Genomic DNA, 17,795 nt, shown 5'->3' on the forward strand with positions numbered 1-17,795 from the left:
TAGAAACTATCTTTCGCCAACGGCGTTTCAGTGTGGAGAAAATCGACACTAAACGTATCATAACATCCAAATTAATATTAATTACATAGATTTGGAATAACACCGTAAATAAATCTGCGTCATGCTAAATTTTAAGTAGAAGTAATAATGAATCATATACGACTTCAGAAATATAACTTTCATACTGAATACAGTAACGTCATCCCAGACGCAGAAAAGCAACGTCTTTATCGTGAGATGCAATAAACAAATAAACACGCATCTAGGGATGAGTAACATCCAGTTCCTGCTCACTGCTCTCCCATATTTCATTAAAGAAGCAAGCTGAGCTTGTGATATTTGTCACAATGTTTGGCTGGACATACAACGTTCTTTTTGCAGTGTTAGTCATGGTACGACAAATCCTGTTACCACCGGAGTGTTTATATTTTAAATTCAGTTTCCATACAGGTTGAAGATGAACTCTACCAGCACATTTTCGAGGCTTCTATAGGGACATTTTTTAGGGATAAGTGACAAGTAGTCTTCCGTGGGTCTTTATAGAGAAATAAAGTAATTTCGATTTACTCGAACTGTTACATCTTTCACCTACGTTTCTGTGTAAACACCTTCACAATGAAAAACTAGTAATTTGCAACACCTTCTACCAAGGAAGGATCCATATCCTCTTAGGTACCTAAGGGCAGATGCAAAAGTATTGTGGTATGGTCACCGTGGTTGGAGCAAGAGGTTCGCATAGCATATGTGCGAAGCTCTTTCATAGCTTTAGTGAACCTGTACCCAAGGTGCATATCCACCAACTCTTCAACAGTAAACCTATCCACACTTCTTTCTGTATCACTCTTAACGTACAACTAACACTACCGAAAATAAACTTGAAACATGTTGGAGGAGTTCTGGGTGCATGCTTCAGATAGAAAAGTAAAATGACAGAATAGTGAGTATTACTTCTAAAGAAGAAACAGCATTGACATTTTCACTGGTATGTAGATGCTTTCTATGCAAAATATAATGGAGTAAAAAATCAAATGAAATACGATTACTGTCTAACGATATGTTGGAGACAATGGATTCTTTATGCAAAAATGCTCAGAAACTTTCCTTAAGTAACATTCGAAATTTTGTCGGTGGAGTTATGGTTCACTCTGCGTTGACGAAAACAGCAGTAGACCTTTTCTATATGTGGTATTCCGTTTTCTGATATAATGAATGATGAAAGATGTGATCTGTGTTCTTGTTTCATATCAGATGCTAGACTGTACAAATGTAAATAAATATAACTAACCAAGGTCAGTGCAAAGAATTGTATAAGACGTTGTGGCAAATACAAGATCCAGACTTGAAGGACGAGAAGGGGAAACATCACATACGAGTACGATGGACTCAGTCACAAAGGAAGAACTGCCAGAAGTTTTAAAAAGGATAAAAATAGGAAAGCATATAGATCAGGTGCTATTAAGAAGAAAAATTTGAAATATGCTTGTTCCTTTTGTGATTTTAGACGAGTACATCTATTTAAAGAATGTTGGTACTGGTGTGCAATCATAAACTCATTGAAAGTATCAGAAGCTGTATCATTTCTTTAAGTCAAAGAAACAATTGCAAAAATTACAGAAGAATTAGCCTCCTAAACATAGAATTTTTGAAAAATAATCTATAATCGTTTAAGAACCATAGCAGATACTCTTCTAGCTGAAGGACAGTGTGGATTCTGCAAAGGCTGTTCACGCAGTCATAACATATTCACCATGAAAAGAAGTTTAGAGAAACGACGAGAATTCAGTTTAGAAACACTTATAGCTTTTATTGACCTCGAAAAAGCTTTTGACAGTGTTAACAGGAAAAAACTATGGGACATAAGGATTAAAGCTGGATATCCTCGACATGTTATTGATACTATAAGAAGCTTACACATGAACACAAAAATTATAAAAATGTTGGTAACAATAAAACAGAAGAAATAACTACCAATAAGGAACTGAAACAAGGCTGCAGCCTGTCAAAAATCTCATTTAATGCGCATATAAATGATTTTGGAAGAAACTGAAAATGAGCTATAAACTGCATGTTTGGGAAAAGAAAAGAAAATCTTCGAATATCAACAAAGAAAACTAAAACCATGACTCATCACTATAAATACATCACACACTTAAAAATAATAACACTATTTGAGCAGACCTCTGACGTTAATTTCCTAGAATGCGTTATAAATTATGACATGGACAGGGACACAGAAAATAAGATTAACAAATATCAGTCAACATGCAAGAGGAAAACGAAACATTGAAGAACAAAATGTGGAAGGAAACAAAATTAAAATTTTATAAAATCATGGCTGCGCTTGTATTGTTATATGTTAGTGAGTCATGGATCCATAAAAAAAAACGATAATTTCAAACTACAAGCAATAAAATGAGATTTTTTAGGATAATGAAAGGCTTTATGAGAGAATACAGTACAGGAAATGAAGATATTGGGAATTCACTAGATATTTGTAACATTAATGAAAAGATTGAACAAAATAAAACTTTGTGGGAACCTCAACTACAAAGAATCAGTTCAGAGTGAATCCCACGTCTTGCTGTACTATACCAGTGGAAAGAAAGAAGGGATGTAGGAAGACCCAGAATGAGGTGGCGATGAAAGGTAAAGAGGGAACAGGCACAAGTGCCTAAGCCTTGAAGTGCACAAGAAGAAGAAAACTGTGTTTACAGACTGGAAAATGGGTGTGCGATATGAGGTCTACTCTGAAATTCGTGCGCAAGATATATTTCTGGCCCAAATAAATTATCATTTTTGTTTGCTTGGTTACAGAGACTATAAGGCTGTGTACGTCACAGAATCGACGAAACATGGAAATGTTATTTTGCACCGTTGTTTGACTAGTATTGTTTGATCAATAGCACTTTATTTATCACCCTGTGTATTAAACTGAAGCAACGTGCTTAAATTAAAATAAATAAATAAATAAATAAAAATTAAAAAATAAGCCGTGAGAGGCGGTGGAACTTTCAACTTTCCAATGAATTCTTTCTCTCTTCCAGTTTATTGTATGTTTCTGTTCCATATGTTTAATTATACAGCCTGATGGCGTACGGAGAAGATAGCTGCAGACGCATATGCCCTTCACAACTGTAATTGTTTGATGTATTCTGTTATTTAAGGTAAGCATTATTTTTGTGCTTTTTAATCATGTGAAGGCAAGGTGAAGAGTTATGTAAGTAGCACATAGATGACGCTAATACCAGTGAAAGTCTGTTTTTGCTATCGATAGGGAAGGGTGGGGGTTTTTTGGGAAGTGGGTGCTGGGGACAAAATTAAGCAGGGTATTAGTACAAAATTTTTGTTTGCTTATTCTTCTGTTAAACGATAAATACAAAGCTGTTGGCAAACACATTTCCACATTTCATTATGTAAGAGGGCTTTTTTTAGAGTAGTTTCCACAAAATATATAAACTAGCACTAAGGAAGTTCACTGTAGTAATGGAGTATCAACCGGAACTGGTTGTGAAGAATCTGTTCCTTCATTTCCAGTAAATACGGTGGCCTGTTGAATTCAAAAGTGTCGGTCACTCTCTTTAAGGTGTTCCACGTGTTGGACACTTAAAACAGCAATCATGGATGAGAAAATCGAAACACTGTGCACGATACTTAATGATGGACGATTGAAAGGGTAATGAAACGTATGAGACAATAAACAAATCAGAGGCATTTCACCTGAAGACTAACCAGGAGTGTGTTTTGCAATTGCAGGTCTCCTGTAATAAAGGTTCACCGAAGGAAAATACGAAAACGCTTCTGCAGAAAACGATCGGGACGTTTTAAAAAATCGTGGGGCTGGAACTGTATCCATTTTTATCTCTGTGGATGAAACTAGACCTCAGAAACAGCAGGTGTAGCAATGGAAAGGAGCCGATGGCCCTGCACCAAAAGACATGAAATTTTGTGTCAAGGAGTAAAACAATAAACGGAAGTATTCCGTATCAACAGGACGAAAGAAACAGCGTATTGAGTCATAAGCAAACGAATTTCATAAGGACTACAGACACACGCGCAAAGTCACTTTGGTAATGGGAATGCTGAGGAATATGAAATACAAATTGTCATAATATCCACACAGTTGACTAGCTGTCGAACTGTGTGACTTCCATCCCTGCCCACGTCTAAAGATCTTGTGGCTGCCACTATTTTTGAGTCCAGAAATTTGTTTGTGGCAACTGTGGACATATATTTTGTAGTACACGATAGTAGGAGAATCTGCTTACTGCAAAAACGTTTATCACTGTCTATAGAGTGCTAACGTAGACTGTTTCAATTTACAGAGTGAGTCACCTACCGTTACCGCTGGATATATTTCGTAAACCACATCAAATACTGACGAACCGATTCCACAGATCGGACGTGAGGAGAGGGGCTAGTGTAATTGGTTAATACAAACCATAAAAAATGCACGGAAGTATGTTTTTTAACACAAACCTACGTTTTTTAAATGGAACCACGTTAGTTTTGTTAGCAAATCTGAACATATAAACAAATACGTAATCAGTGCCTTTTGTTGCACTGTAAAATGTCAGTTACATCCGGAGATATTGTAACCTAAAATTGACGTTTGAAACCTCCGGCGTTCAGTTGCGTGTTGTAACAAACACGGGCCACGGTCGGCGAACAGCATCTGCAGGGACATGTTTACGATGACGACCGTGTTTACGAGTGTGGCTGTAGTGCACTGTTGTGGTTTGGTCTAGCTGTCGCAGTGTCCGCATGTAGCGCTTGCTGCTATTGTTATTTTGCATTCGTCTCCGCACGCAGACCAACTGTAGTACACCGTGTTACCAGACGTCGGTGATAGTGTAGTGTTGTAGGAACTGTGACCATGGTGTATTCGAACTCTGAAAAGGCGGAGATGATACTCATCTATGGCGAGTGTCGACGAAATGCAGCTGAAGCCTGCAGGGTGTATGCTGAACGGTACTCGGACAGAGAGCATCCAACGTGCCGCACATTGGAAAACATCTACCGCCAACTGTATGCAACAGGTATGGTCGTAGCACGCAAACGGGTCCGTAACAGGCCCGTCAGAGGAGAAGCGGGTGCAGTTGGTGTGTTAACTGCTGTTGCCATGAACCCACACATGAGTACACGGGGCATTGCGAGAGCCGGTGGACTGAGTCAAAGTAGTGTCATGCGCATACTGCATCGTCACCGCTTTCACCCGTTTCATGTGTCGCTACATCAGCAATTACATGGTGATGACTTTAATCATCGAGTGCAATTCTGTCAATGGGCATTAACAGAGAATGCGTTGCAGTTCTACCTGTTTACCGATGAAGCGGGTTTCACAAACCACGGGGCAGTGAATCTATGGAACATGCATTACTGGTCCGTGGACAATCCTCGCTGGCTCAGACAGGTAGAGCGACAGCGACCATGGACTGTAAATGTATGGTGCGGAATCATTGGCGACCACCTCATTGGTCCTCACTTCATTGCAGGGGCCCAAACAGCTGCAACATACATCGCGTTTCTACAGAATGATCTGCCAAAGTTGCTCGAAAATGTCCCACTGGAAACGCGTCGACGTATGTGGTATCAGCAAGATGGTGCACCTGCACATTCCGCAATTAACACTAGGCTGACCCTTGACAGGATGTTCGACGGGGGTTTCATAGGACGTGGAGGACGCATAAATTGGCCAGCCCGTTCTCCTGATCTTACACCTCTGGACTTATTTCTGTGGGGTACGTTAAAGGAGAATGTGTACCGTGATGTGCCTACAACCCCAGAGGATATGAAACAACGTATTGTGGCAGCCTGCGGCGACATTACACCAGATGTACTGCGCCGTGTACGACATTCATTACGCCAGAGATTGCAATTGTGTGCAGCAAATGATGGCCACCACATTAAACATCTATTGGCCTGACATGTCGGGACACACTCTATTCCACTCCGTAATTGTAAACGCAAACCCGTGTACCTCACCCCTCATGGTAATGTACATGTGCGTCAGTGAAAAAGACCAATAAAAAGGTGTTAGCATGTGGACGTAATGTGCTGTTCCAGTCTCTTCTGTACCTAAGGTCCATCACCGTTCCCTTTGGATCCCTACGTAATTCGGTGCTCTCCGATACACACGATCGAACAGCGGAGGAGTGGTACTCAAGCGTCAACTTTAGGTTACAATATCTCCGGATATAATTAACATTTTACAATGCAACAAACGGCACTGATTACGTATTTGTTTATATGTTCAGATGTGCTAACAAAACTAACGGGGTTCCATTTAAGAAAAAGTAGGTTTGTGTTAAAAAACATACTTCCGTGCATTTTTTTATGGTTTGTATTAACCATTTACACTAGCCCCTCTCCTCACGTTCGGTCTGTGGAATCGATTCGTCAGTATTTGATGTGGTTTACGAAATACATCGAGCGGTAAAGTTAGGTGACTCACCCTGTATAAGAGTAAATTTTTAACTAAAACGCGTAGTCTTTTACTTCAAAGTCAACGTATGTTAACCTTGCCATTGACCATTATTATATGCAGAATTTAAATCATGAGTATTATTTTTTGTAGTACGAATATGGAAACGATACGCTGGCACCATGGCTTCAGAAAACCAACGTAACCATCATCAACAACCAGGAGTGTCACATCGGCTAAAAGTTTAGTGGTATACTGCCGCAGCACATTTGCGCAGGAGACCGTTATTCTGGTACTTGCGGAGTAAGTAATTTCCAATTCCCTTTTTCTTTTATAATTATGCATACGGACGTTCCTGGCAATTAGGAGGCCAATCTTTTCTGTTTGTTCTGAGAGGTAATTTACTGACGTCTCCTAAAATTAAATAAACGTAGCTGGAAACAGTATTCTCGAGATTATCGTCACCGCTCTTATTTACGGTACATCCATTTCACTCCAACGAAATGAAGAAATAAATAAAGATCGGTCAAATAATGACGAACAGAAGATGTAAAATACACAAATTGAACGACTGTAGGGCAATGGTAGCACGTTTTTTCTGTTTATGTATATTGTATTTCTGTATTGCATGTTTTTTATGTATCTATGTGCTTGTGTACGTATGTATGTATAAATGATAGGACGTAAGTGCAAGGAGTACAAGCACTTACAGTGACGACTTTTACAGCTTTAACTCACCAGCTGTTTTTGTGTCGTTGCCTTGGTCACGTCCCAGTTCATACTTCACATCAACCATAAAATTACGAATCAAATACAGATCCTCAAACTTTCCAATACCAGCCTCCAAAACTTGTTTTTTTGTTTTCTATCAGTCGCATTCACATCTGCCATACGTACTAAAAAAATAGCTCAAGGTGGGGTCACATACATGTACAACTCCATATAAACTCCTCAAGCCACTTTACAGTGCATAGCTAGTTGGATTTTGTAAACCACTGGCGATTTTGTGACGAAGTGCATTCACCTATGCTTAGACTTTTTTTCTGGGTCATCGGTCTTTTGACTCATTTGATGCGGCCAGACCCGAATTCCACTCCAGTGCCAACGTTAACATTCAGAGCAGATTTGCAATCTGCATCCTCAGTTGATTGCTGGATGTATTGCAACCACTGTCTTCCTCTACAATTTTTACCTCTCTACCGCTCGCTACAGACCAGGAGAGTTATTCCGTGATGCCTTAATAGATGTAATGTTGTCCTGTCCCTTCTTCAGTGTCTTCCAGGTATTCGTTTACTCGCCGATTCTACGGAGAACCTCGTCGTTCCTTACCTTATCTGTCCACCTAATTTTCAACAGTCTTCTGTAGCACCTTATCTCAAATGCTTCGATTCCCTTGTGTTTCGTATTTTCCAAAGTCCATGATTCTCTGCCGTACAATCCTGTGTTCCAAACTTACATTTTTAGCAATTTCTTCCTTAAATGAAGGCTTATGTTTGATACTAATACACTTCTGTTTTGACGAGGAATGTTCTTTTTGCCTATGATGGTCTGTTTCTTACGTCCTTCTTGCTCCATCCATCCTACGTTGTTTTCCTGCCTAGACAGCAGAATTGCTTGATTTTGTGTATTTCGCGATCCCCAGTTTTGATGTTAAGTTTTTCGCTGTTCCCATTTCTACTACTTATTAGTCCCGTCTTTCTTCGATTTACTCTCCGTCCATATTCTGCACTCATTAGACTGTTGGCACCATTCGACAGATTCTGTAATTCTTGTTCACTTTCAGTGGTGATAGCAATGTCATCAACGAATTATATCATAACATTCTGTCACCTTGAATTTTAATTCCACATTTGAACCTCTCTTTCATTTCCGTTATTGCTTCTTCGATGTGCCGACTGAACAGTAGGGGCGAAAGGCTACATCCCTGTCTTACTCACTTAATAATTGGATCACTTCGTTCTTGGTCGTTCTTTGTTATTACCTCTTGATCTCGTAGGTATTATATATTATCTGCTTCTCCCTATAGCACGAACATCTTACACTATTTCGAGGCCGAAAAATCCAATGAAAGTGTCTTGTTTTTCTTCACTCTTGCTCCCATTATCAACCACAACATCATAACTGCCTCTCTGGTGCCATTACCTTTCTTAAAGACAAACTGATTGTCATCTAACAAATCCTCATTTTTCTTTTCCATTGTTCTCTGTATTATTCTTCCCAGCAGCTTGAGAGTATGTACGATAATTCTCGAACTTACCGGCTCTTGCTATCTTCTTAATTATGTGGATGATAGTTTTCTCGTAAGTCCTATGGTATATCGCCGGACTCATACGTTCTACACACCAATGAGAACTGTCGTTTTCCTGCCACTTCCACCAATAATTTTAGAAATTCCGCTGGAATCTCGTATATCTCTTCTACCGTATTTCTTCTTTAGTTGTCGAAAGCTCTTTTAAATGCTGATTGCTTTACCGGATGCTCTGTTTCTTCCCTGTCGACTCTTGTTTCAGACAAATGGTCTCCCCACACAGATGCATCCATTGTACCCTTTCAAACCTATCCGTTATCTCATTTACATTTAACACTGGAATTCCCATTACACTCTTAATATTATGGCTCTTGTTTTTAATTTCACGGAGACTGTTTTGATTTTTCTATGCGCTGAACCAGTCCTTTCGCCAATCATTTTTCTCATTTTCTTCACATTTTTCATCGAGCCTTTTTTCTTAATTTCAATGATCTTCCTATTTATTTCATTCCTAAGTGACCTATATTTCTGTGCTCCTGAATTTCCCTGAACATTTCTGTACTTCCTTCTTTCATCAATCAACCGAAGTACGTTTCCTCTTACCCACGGTTTCTGCGCAGTTACCTTCTGTGTCCCTATGATTTTCTTTCCAGCTTCTGTGACTGCCGTTTTTAGAGATGTCCATTCTTCTTCGACTGAACTGTCTACTAACCTATTTATTATAGCAGTATCTATAGGCTCAGAGAACTTGAAGAGTATCTCATCATTCCTCAGTACTTCCATATCCCACTATTCTGCGTATTGATTCTTTCTGAACTACTGTCTTAAACTTCAGCCTATTCTTCACCACTAATAAATTGAGATCTGAATATATATCTGCTCCTGGATACGCTTCACAGTCCGGTACCTGATATCGGAATCTTCCTGTATCCCCCGGCCTCCACCAAGTATACCTCCTCCTCTTGTGACTCCTGAACAGAGTATTCGCTATTATCTGCTGAAATTTATAACAGAACTCAATTAGTCTTTCGCCTCTCTCCTGCTGACAAGCTCATATTCTCCTGTAAACCTATCTTTCACTCCATCCTCTACAACCGTGTTCAAATCCCCCATGGCTATTACATTTTCATCTCCCTTTCCACAGCGAATTATATCCTCATATACTTTCCCTATCGCTTCATCTTATACTTGCGACGTCGGGGTGTATACCTGTAGTATTATTCTCAGTACTGGTTTTGCTGTCGATTCCGATGAGAACAACCCTATCACTGAATAGCTCACAGTAAATCGCTCTCTGCCCCCACTTTACTTTTCATAAAGAGTACTACTCTCGTTAGAATATTTTCTGCTGAGTTTGATACTACCCTCTACACTTCTGACCAGAAATCATTTTTCTCTTCCCACTCCAGTTCACAGTTCGATTATATCTAGATTGATAATCTGTCTTTTCATATTTGCTAGCTTTCCTACTATGTTCAAACAACTGATATTCTGCGCCTCGATCTGTAGAACGTTACCCTTCCATCGATTAATCACAGATCTGAATGAGGGTCCGGAACTTTAAATCACACATAAGTTACACATAAGTCACATGTCCTGTGGATACACATTTTGCGTCTTAATTGCCTTCTGATACCTCACGGCGTTGATCGTAACTGATTGTTCCAACATTTAGGGGCAGTTTCCCACACGAACGACAAGAAAGTGCCCCAAATCTCTCTCCTCTCCTCCGACGTCTTTCACAAGTACGTTGGCAGAACGAGAGTGGTTTCCGATGCCAGAAGGCTTCCGTCCAATTGCAGATGATTTTATTCAGAATTTATCAGTTCGTGTTTCGAATCCGGGACCCAGAACATTCTGATTACTGGTCAAGAATACTACCCTTGTTTTCTTTTCTTCAGGGTGACAACAGAGGGAAATACAAATTTTATTTCGGACAAAAAGAAAATACAGCAAATGAGGAGTTAATACCGTAAAATGCAAATGGGGAAAGAAACTGAGCGTTCCTCGTAAGCGGACGGGAGGTGGCATGAGAGAGAGCACATGTGGGTCATCTCTTTCTTGATGGCAGGGCGGGGGGGCAGAGTGAGCTGGACTCGAAATCTGGAGGCCTGGTCACGGCGTCCTCAGCACCACTAAGCATCTGGAAGCCAATAAAAGGGGACAGTCAAGGAAGGAGATACTCAACTGTAATCCTAAAATGCCATCGTTAGACACTACAGGGGTGGGTAGGGGAGAGGGGAGAACGGGAAACAAGGACAGAGTGGTGTCAGCTGCTGCGACCGCCAGGGCCTTGAGGCAACATGAGGAGTGTCAGTGGTGTATCTGAGAGAAGTCGAGTCACCCGCACCAGGCACATTGCTGCTGGGTGGATGATCGCGCAAACCTCCACGAAATTAACTGACGAACGAAGTACACATAGGTGTGGTAGCGTCGACGTCGTTAGTTCACAGAAAGTTTATTCTGCAGGATTGTCTTAAGACCGAGCCGCGATTTCACCCCGTTTCATAAAGGTAGGCGACTGTCCGCCCTTTGATCCATATAGTCGCATGAGTCTTGGTTGCAGAGAAACACACGTTCTCTTGGAAAATGAAAGTGTACCATTCGACCACGGATGTAGGGGCACGAAGAAAACAGTGACCATTTGCCTTCGCAGCGTCCAGATTTCTCGAACAACGGTGCAGTTCAAGCGTCGGACGCCATCGTCCACCGAGTGACAGCTGGAGCATAGGGTGTTGATCATACCAACTGGATGAAAATGCTGGTTAGTGGCAAATTGTCCACAGGCGACATGATGACACGTCGCTAGGACTGATGTTGGGAGGAGCGGCTGATGAACGTTACACCCCTGCAGTGCACCTCGTCAATGGATACTTGATCTCCATGTTATTGCAAGGGACGTTGCACAGTAAGTGAATGTAGAAATTCTTCGGACGTCTGGAGTGCGTGCATAGCAGGCCCACGGATACGTGGCTAAGATCCACGAAAATACCAGACACATGCGCGAATAGAGGCGCAATGTGTTCTACCGACACCAGCGTGGATGTAGAGGTTGGTATGTAGATGACCAACAGTTGTCACTTGAGTGAACTCCCTGGGCCCAACCACTGTTCGTTCATGGTGATCAGATATAAGCCCACCATGCGACACCACACGTTGGAGATTCCAAGGCCCCCGCCCTCTAGGGGAGCGTGAGTGTATCGTATTTCACCTTAAAAATGTTACCACCTGTCCAAGTACCCCAACGCTGTCTGTAGGCTGAGACCAATCGCTGGCAACATCGGGAGGACTTCCGCTTTGAGCTCCAGGTTGAAAACTATTAGCTTATGCATAAGTTCGTAGTGTTTTTGTTTCGCATGTTGATATTCCGTTTTACGGATCTATTTATCGATTGTCTTTTTATTTGTAGTTCACTTTTGCTATTTAAGTTTATACATTATCCTTTTTTCATTTCGAGAAAGTGAAACTGTGGACGCTAGATATTGAGAAACCTAAACATTTTCGACATGTTCTACTGTTTGAGTTCAGTTAAGGTGTGACACCAGCGGAGGCAGCCAAAAACATTTGCGCCGTGTGTGGGTATAATGCCACTCGACAAAGCGCGGCAAGAAAATGATTTTCTCGTTTTGAGGAGGATCGTTTTGACGTTAGTGACAATTCGCTTTCAAGAAGATCTTTGGGATTTCATGAAAATCTTATAAACGCATTAAATCCATAACGTTCTACGTCAGTGTACTCGGTTACTGTCGAATATGATGAACCGTCTTTATTCCGCCATCGTACGACATTAGCATGAGGTGGCGAGGGCTAAAAAATCTGGTGTGTGGATACTGTACGCTCCAAGTGAAAATCACAGAAATCAGCATACGACCATATGTTCAATTGCGAGTACTTGTTATCAATTGGCTCGTGAGCAACACCGACAATTCTTACCCTGTATTTATGCTGGTGACGGGGAATGCTCTCTTTATGCTAACATCAGGAAAATAAAGGAATGGTTGAGCCCAAACAAAGCAGCAGTTCCTTGAACAAAGACCTATACACATGCACAGAAGGTATGTTATGTATCTAGTGGAACAGTGACGGAGTGGTGTACAAATTTCTTCCCCAAGGTGTAACCATCACTGCCGAGCTTTATTGTCAACGACTGAGACGTCTTGCAGACACAATCCAAGAACAACGACCAGGAAGAATGTATGAAGTGATAATACTCCACGCAAATGCCTGCCCGAGTTCTTCTAGACTGACAAAGAACACTATACAGGAGTTGGATTGGGAAGTCATTCCACACCCACCTTGTACACCTGCTCTCGTGCCCTCAGATTTTCATGTCTTCCGCTCTCTGTCGAACAATATTCAAGGGACTTCCTTCCTGGATGAAAGTGCGCTCCAGCCGTGATTCGATGCGTTCTTGGCCTCAAAATCACATGGTTTCTGTAGTCGTTGAATCGAAAAGTTACCCCAGCGTTGGAAGACACTTTTAAATAGTCAATGAGAACATACTGTTGACGACTGAAGTCTCTGTTACGTGTGTCTGTTATGTTTATTAAAGTTATGGAAAAATCCTATGAGCTTATGCACCAACCAAATACATGGACGTTCAAACATTCCACACTTCGCAATGCACCAAGGCAATGGAGTCAACGTTACCAAACGGCCAGATGAGTGCCTTGGAGGGTACATCAGATGTTGACCTCTCTGGTGCAGCATACCATGCGGCTACGATTTACAACTGTAACATTAGTACGCAGGTGAAACTCCAACTTCTGCAGGAAATGATTTGATTTTCTGCCATTGGTGTCGCACTGCTTCTGGAGGTGCACTTGGCCACCCTGCCAGATGGCCGGTTACGCCCGTTATACCTCTCCTGGTGATGATCTTATGCTCAGAGTGGCCACATATGTTCATGAGGGCAGGCCAGCTGAGGATGTCATGTACTGACATCCGTAAAGTGTGGACGTAAAGTTGATGTCAAGGTAGTGGAAGCAATGCAGAGGCGTCAATTCTTCTCGTATGAGTCCGCAGCCAGTTGGTATCGCCATAGATTAAGCAATACTCAAAGCACTGTTCGCCACACACAGCTCCGTATGTGGACTTCAGATCAAGTATGCTTGTGGTCTCTTCCCACGACTGCACTACCAGCAACAGGTCATCTGCCTAGGCGTGGCAGCAGAACTTCAGTGTTGCCACAGGATGAATCCTGACAAGTGTGTCGTGAGACAAGCCTATAAGCAGCTACAGGGTGGTTGCATAGAGGAGCATCTATGTAACGAATGGTGTATTGGTACCGTTCTCGCGATACGATCTGTAGCTTGGATAACGGCGCAGACACTGGCGTAGACACGACATAGGGCACCAGTGAAGGGGGACAGAAAGCCCATCTGCTCCACGATGACAACCCATGTCGCACCTGAACAAAAGCACTGTCAAAGTCAACAGCCACCAATGCTGCACAGAGATCGCACATAGCTGTTAGAGCAACCACATTTCGACAATCACAAGTGGCTGTTGGGGCACTGATTGGTCCTCCTGGAATCATTTGTTCATTGAATATTAAACTCGGAAGGATAAGTCGCACTCGGAAGGATCTGGCAGCAATGTGTCGCCAAAATACGTGCAAGTATCTTGGATTCGGCATTGAGTAACGTTAAGCGATAGAGTTGGGCAACTGTAGTCCCATGCCACAGCTTGTGATATTGGATGATACCTTCGATAAATGCCAGCGGAAGCGTAGCGCCCGCCATCAAAAGTTTTTGAACATCGCAACCACCAAATCCTGGAAAGCCCAGTAGAATTCCACAGGGAGACCATCCACATCAGTTGACGTGTTTGGAGTGCCCTTTGGTATCGCATCCTTGAGGTCACGAGTGATGTCCTGCACGGAGTTTTCCGCCCTGATGTCCAAGACTGTGGAAATGATGTTGGACAAAACCAGCTCCATGTCATCAATTTCATATTGCTCTACTGGAAAATGTGGCGAAAGTGTTCCACAGTTAGCAATGATATCTGCCCCATGTACCCGTGAGTGACGAGCTCTGAGACCAGTTGTCAGTGCTGCTTTCTTGCAGTCACGATTTGGTGCACTGAGGAGTCTTCCTGCCACACCATATCTTGACAGTGTGTCCTCAAGACCATTCCATGTCATTTGCGACGTGACAGCGCACTACGTGAGCCTCGATTCTGTGGCAGTCCATCTGGTCAGACAGGGTGGTTGCATATCAAGGTCATGGAACACAGCAAAGTAGCAGGCTGTTGAAAGGTGGTCCCATGCAGGCACCTCCTGCTAACCTGCATCAAGACTCATCGTATCGCAGGCTTGGTGCACTCCAGCCACCGAGCAATTTTCGTAGCGATTGGAAAGATGTGTGTGGTGTTTAATTTCCACAGTGCATGACGACATCACATTGCACGCTGTGAGAGGAAGGCGGTGCTGAATTATGCACAGTAGTTCGAGGATGCCAATGGTTCCTTATTTGAACAGCACTGACAGGCCCTGGGAGACATAAAGCCTATCCAGGCAACTCGCAGAGTGCTCGATATGACATGTACACTGAAGAGCCAAAGAAACTGGTACACCCGCCTAATATCGTGTAGGGCCCCGCGAGCACGCAGAAGTGCCGCACCAGGGCGTGGCATGTCCGCAGACCATGGTCTAGTGGCCAGCGATTCAGCCTCTGGATCATGGGGTCCCGAGTTAGATTCTCAGCTGGGTTGGGGATTTTCTCTGCCCAGGGACTGGATGTTTCTGTTGTCCTCGTCATTTTATCATGATCATCATCATTCGTGACAGTTGCTAGAATGGACTGTGTAAAAATTGGACTGTGTAAAAACTGGTACTTTGTACAGGCACTGATGACTGCGCAGTTGTGCGTCCCACAAACCTAACGTGATCATCATTAACAACGTGGCATCGACTCGACCAATTTCTGAAGTAGTATTAGAGAAAACTGACACCACAAATCCTACAGGGCTGTACATAAATCCCCAAGAGGACGAGGGGGTGAAAATCTCTTCTGAACAGCACGTTGAAAGGCATGGCAGTTAGGCTCAATAATGTTCATGTCTGAGAAGTCTGGTGGCCAGCGGAAGTGTTTAAACGCAGAACAGTGTTTCTGGAGTCACTCTGTAGCAATTCTGAACGTATGAGGTGTCACATGGTCCTGCTGAGATTGGCCAGATCCTTCTAAATGTACAATGGACATGAGTGGAAGCAGGTGATCAGATACGATATTCATGTACGTGTCACCTGTCAGACTTGTGTCTACGCGTATCAGGGGCCCCACACCATTACAGAGCCTCCACCAGCTTGAAAAGCCCCTGGTGACACGCAGGTTCCATGGATTCATGAGGTTGTCTCCATACCCGTGCAACATCAGTTTCTTAGGAGCTTCAGAGTATGTCTCTGCGCAATGCCATGCCGAATCTCCCAAATGTGACAGAAGGAACGCTCGCTGACGACGGACCACAGATCCTGGCAGGTGTTGAGGTGTGGTTGTTTGTTCTTTCGACGTGAAACATAATTGAAGCCGTCGGCAAGCAGGCAGTGTTCGTAGCGGCCGAGAAAGAGGGGAGCGATCTCCTCGAAATAAGTGCCCAAGGAATAGAAAAGCAACTGGAATCACTCAATACAGGAAAGTCCACTGGACCTGACGGGATACCAATTCGATTCTATACAGAGTACGCGAAAGAACTTGCCCCCCTTCTAACAGCCGTGTACCGCAAGTCTCTAGAGGAACGGAGGGTTCCAAATGATTGGAAAAGAGCACAGGTAGTCCCAGTCTTCAAGAAGGGTCGTCGAGCAGATGCGCAAAACTATAGACCTATATCTCTTACGTCGATCTCTTGTAGAATTTTAGAACATGTTTTTTGCTCGCGTATCATGTCATTTCTGGAAACCCAGAATCTACTATGTAGGAATCAACATGGATTCCGGAAACAGCGATCGTGTGAGACCCAACTCGCCTTATTTGTTCATGAGACCCAGAAAATATTAGATACAGGCTCCCAGGTAGATGCTATTTTTCTTGACTTCCGGAAGGCGTTCGATGCAGTTCCGCACTGTCGCCTACGGAATATCAGACCAGCTGTGTGGCTGGATTGAAGAGTTTTTAGCAAACAGAACACAGCATGTTGTTATCAATGGAGAGACGTCTACAGACGTTAAAGTAACCTCTGGCGTGCCACAGGGGAGTGTTATGGGACCATTGCTTTTCACAATATATATAAATGACTTAGTAGATAGTGTCGGAAGTTCCATGCGGCTTTTCGCGGATGATGCTGTAGTATACAGAGAAGTTGCAGCATTAGAAAATTGTAGCGAAATGCAGGAAGATCTGCAGCGGATAGGCACTTGGTGCAGGGAGTGGCAACTGACCCTTAACATAGACAAATGTAATGTATTGCGAATACATAGAAAGAAGGATCCTTTATTTATGATTATATGATAGCGGAACAAACACTGGTAGCAGTTACTTCTGTAAAATATCTGGGAGTATGCGTGCGGAACGATTTGAAGTGGAATGATCATATAAAATTAATTATTGGTAAGGCGGGTACCAGGTTGAGATTCATTGGGTGAGTGCTTAGAAAATGTAGTCCATCAACAAAGGAGGTGACTTACAAAACACTCGTTCGACCTATACTTGAGTATTGCTCATCAGTGTGGGATCCGTACCAGATCGGTCTGACGGAGGAGATAGAGAAGATCCAAAGAAGAGCGGCGCGTTTCGTCACAGGGTTATTTGGTAACCGTGATAGCGTTACGGAGATGTTTAATAAACTCAAGTGGCAGACTCTGCAAGAGAGGCGCTCTGCATCGCGGTGTAGCTTGCTCGCCAGGTTTCGAGAGGGTGCGTTTCTGGATGAGGTATCGAATATATTGCTTCCCCCTACTTATACCTCCCGAGGAGATCACGAATGTAAAATTAGAGAGATTAGAGCGCGCACGGAGGCTTTCAGACAGTCGTTCTTCCCGCGAACCATACGCGACTGGAACAGGAAAGGGAGGTAATGACGGTGGCACGTAAAGTGCCCTCCGCCACACACCGTTGGGTGGCTTGCGGAGTATCAATGTAGATGTAGAGTAAAATCGCGCTCTTTCCCTTCTATGGCCAGAACCAGCTTACA

General features: G+C 42.8%; 1 protein-coding gene across 1 annotated transcript in view; it reads left to right on the top strand.

The window, feature by feature from the left end:
* The window catches only part of LOC124774873 (chymotrypsin-1-like), a 156,418-nt gene that overhangs the window by 35,449 nt on the left and 103,174 nt on the right, over positions 1 to 17,795 (top strand). The window lies entirely within an intron of this gene.

The sequence above is a fragment of the Schistocerca piceifrons genome, chromosome 1, assembly GCF_021461385.2.
Source record: "Schistocerca piceifrons isolate TAMUIC-IGC-003096 chromosome 1, iqSchPice1.1, whole genome shotgun sequence".
NCBI classification, from domain to species: Eukaryota; Metazoa; Arthropoda; class Insecta; order Orthoptera; family Acrididae; genus Schistocerca; species Schistocerca piceifrons.